The sequence below is a fragment of the Toxorhynchites rutilus genome, chromosome 2 (assembly GCF_029784135.1).
Source record: "Toxorhynchites rutilus septentrionalis strain SRP chromosome 2, ASM2978413v1, whole genome shotgun sequence".
NCBI classification, from domain to species: Eukaryota; Metazoa; Arthropoda; class Insecta; order Diptera; family Culicidae; genus Toxorhynchites; species Toxorhynchites rutilus.
In genome coordinates this window covers 173,567,244-173,571,080 of record NC_073745.1, presented here as the reverse complement: position 1 = coordinate 173,571,080, position 3,837 = coordinate 173,567,244, and the positions used below count along the sequence as shown (strand labels likewise).

Sequence of the window (3,837 nt, the reverse complement as noted above, 5' to 3'; positions counted from 1 at the left end):
TAGTAACAAAATAATTAGGTAAAACGTGTATACAATTCCTTCACATTTCCTCTAAACTAAGTATCGTAATATCAATTAAATTCATTTTTTTCTAAATTCAATACAAACCCAACGTAATTTATTTTTATTGGCAACACTGGAAAAATCGACTTTGTTTACAAAATTTATCGAAATCGACCAATCAGAAATCAGAACGACTGACAGAAATTTGGTCCGTATCTGACAGAAATTTGGTCCGTAAAAGACCCCCTATTGTCTGATCTTATCTTAAGCGGACCTTACACGGTCAACTTTATTGACAATATGATGACGTTTGAGAGCATAATGACAGCTGAACATGGCCGACGACGCAGAAATCCGGATTTTCTGATTTTCGAGCATCAATATCGTGACATTTCATATAGATGCATGATGTTGACGTTTTACCTCACGGACTTCCAGACTGAGTTGCCAGATATGCAAGCGCACATTTAATTTTTGTTAGTCTTTTTTGCGATTGCAATTAAAATTTATAAACTACTGAAATTGTAGGAATCATAAATGGAAGCTTTTGGTTTGGAAAACCGATACTTTGAATAGCAAAATACGGTACTTTTCACGATACAAATCAAAACTTCAAAGTAAACTGACAATGTGATGGTGAGAGAGTGGATGAAACTTAACAACGTTTTAGGAATTTTTTAACGTTGAACTCGGTCATTCTTTGCGCTAGTGAGCGGGTTGTGTGTTTCTTCACACTCCGCTATAAAATTTGGAGAATGAGAAGATCTGGGGAAATCACAGATGAAAAAACATCATGTGTTAATTCAAGCTACAGTAGAACCCCGATTATCCGCGGAATAGTCGGGCAAACTCACCGCGATTAACGAATATCGCGATGACCCATTAAAGGACAAAAAAATGCAAACACGAAAAGAGATGTTTCAACATAAAAACTATGTTCTATCAATACAAAAATCAATCAACTATCCATCTATAAGGTCGTGTACACCAGTGGCTAAATAATGTAAAAGCCATGACCACAACAAAAGAGCATGGGCCTACCACTCACTAACAAATTCCGGAAAGGCCTATTGATTTACTATGGAACTCGCAGTCACGAATAATCCGCAGGGCGGATCACCCGCTCGCGGATAATCGGGGTTCTACTGTCATAGTCTCATTTATGGAATAAAAACATTTGCTTGCAGATAAAATAACTTGCATATATTTTGGCAAACTAAAATAATCTGGCATCTCTGAAACTGAAAGGAACAGTCTGTATTTGTGAAACGAGTATTATGATGTATTTTTGAGAAGAAAAACCGAATTCTAAAGTGTAAATTATGAATGAAAATTAACTTTTACGAATCAAATTAGTATTCTATGTGAATGCAAATCACTTTTTTTTTCTGCAAGTGGTGAAAAAATCCCATACAAAAATTATGTCTGAAATTGACGTTATATTATAATAATACTGTTTAGTAGGAATATCTGAAAATTCAGAGGAAGTAGGTTAAGTTAAGGTTAGGACTACGCGCTTCAACTTATTAAATAATACCAAGTAGATATTTTCATTCAAATTTTACCAATTGAAAATTGCCTTTTAGCCTTCTAATCTGATAGAGAATAGTTTGGATCCCAAACTCGAATGTCGCCGCTAGCCATCGCGGATATTTTCGTTGTCTCGGGTTGAGGGCGATATTGACCGTGTAAGGTGGAAAAATATTGATTGAGGTTAGATCAGATGTTGAAAGCCTAGCTGTCACGATATTGAAGACACTTATTGTCAATCCGGTTGATCGTGTAAGGCGCCCATTAGCATAAAAGCAATCTCGAATCGGCCCCACTTTTTTGCTTGAAGTTACTATCCCCTGGTACCTGTACAACGCTGTACTCTTACAGCGCAAGTACAGCTGTATGTCTGTCCCTGGTATAATACTGTATAATAATAATGACAGACATACAGCTGTACTTGCGTTGTACTTCGAAAATTGTATGTCTGTCACCATGTACAGCAACTCGGTACAATCGCTGTACCTGTACCGACCTGTTTTACCGCTGTACATGGCTACAGTTGTACTGTGCGCAGCGCCATAGACGGTTAGTGGTGGGTAGCATGAACAAGCAGAATCAAATCACTTGATAAACGTTCTTTTCATTGACTTTCTTTTAAGTTAATAACTCAGATTGGAAACTTTTTTGTTGTGTTTGATAGTTTAGACACTAAATAAAAACCTTTTTCATTGAAATATGTGGTGGAAATTGGAAAAATATCTGATTGTCAGTTTGACATACGGTACAATGTACAACCAAAGTATGTCTGTCATGGTACGATGGTACCCGTACAACGCAAGTACAGCTGTATGTCTGTCCCTGGTATAAGGGGTATAAGGCAGAAGCATTACACTGAGAGGAAAATTTAGTATATATGACCAATTTTTTGGTAAATATTACCAATTCTAGTTATTTTCTACCCTTTTTTATTTTCATTGGTACATCCTACGAAAAAAAAATTGGTAGGCACAAATGTCAAACAGAACTCTTCGCTTTCTTTGATGTGGCTCACACTGGTCACGGGTGTCTCTTATTCGAATACGTTGCCAAATATGATAACCGCGTTCAACACATGGAATAGCGGTATTTTTATAAAATAGAACGAATTGCGTAACATAGTGCCAAATATTTTAAAAATAATTGAGAATTTACCTATTTTTACTGGAAATCCCAAATGGAAGCTGCATAGTGAAAAAATCATTCAGTTCAGTCACATGCGGATTGATTATTGTGGATCAAAATTGGTAATACTTGTTCTTTAAATTTGATAAGAAATTCTCCACTCAGCTACATGTTAGCTTCGAACCGCTGCACATTGGATGTGATTATTATCGATTGTCCAATACCAATACCAATACCAATAGCATATCGTTCATCAGCTAGTGGAGTTTTTGCTGCAGACAGTATATGGAATAACACCGACAATTTGCGGTGTTGCTGTTACTTCCATCCGAGTCGATGTTGTCCGAATCGGTAGCTGTTGATTGCTCAGTGTAAAACGGTTGTTGTTGGTTTCCTCGCTGCTGACGGCACGATTGGCCCAACTGATATCCATCGTTTCCTGGAAAAACGAATCGATCGAGAGGAGATCCATTGCTGCTGTTGGTTGCGATCTGTGGATAATAGAATACGGGGAAAAATCAAACAATAATCGAATCATCAATCAATTGTGCACAGCGACATCCGCCGTTTTTGGCCTCTTATGTTTAGTTTATCTAAACACTTACGGTTGCGTCAAACCGTTGCTATGGATTTCTACTATTTTAAGCTGAAAAAGGAAAATAATTAGGTAAAATGAATCATAATACATCCAAATGTTTACCTCCGTATCGCTTCGCTTCCATTATAGAGAATTCGTTTTTGTTCAGTTTCAACCCCAGTGCTGCACTAACTGCTGTCAAACCGTTTTTGTTTTTTATTCACTCAGTTTCGCACTCAGTGTCGCACTAGTTTGCCCTAGAGATGGGCAAAACGGTTCACCTTAATGAACCCTTCAGTGACAAACCGTTCACTTAAGTGAAATAGTTCTTTTGAGCAGTTCACTCACTCTTTCGTACATTAGAGGCATATGCCAAAGCATGTATAAAAAAGTGTGAGATGTTATGTAGAACTGTTCTTTCCATTCATAAAAAACTGTACCAAAACGCGAAAGACTTTCTCGAAATTATCGAGCACAATATGATATAATATAAAAACATTTCATATCAGCGACACAATTTTTTATTTACTGTTGAAAAATACTGTTTAAATCGTTTCGCTTTCAACTATATTTTTTTGTGAGGTAGATTTGCATATCTTACT

General features: G+C 36.7%; 1 long non-coding RNA gene across 1 annotated transcript; it reads right to left on the bottom strand.

Annotated features, from left to right (window-relative positions):
* Positions 1–2,376: 2,376 nt before the first annotated feature.
* LOC129771557 (uncharacterized) lies at positions 2,377–3,470 on the bottom strand. The gene is made up of 3 exons (XR_008742405.1): positions 3,359–3,470; positions 3,264–3,304; positions 2,377–3,149 (listed from the first exon to the last, which is right to left on the bottom strand). It is a non-coding gene; the product is annotated as an uncharacterized LOC129771557 (long non-coding RNA).
* Positions 3,471–3,837: the final 367 nt, after the last annotated feature.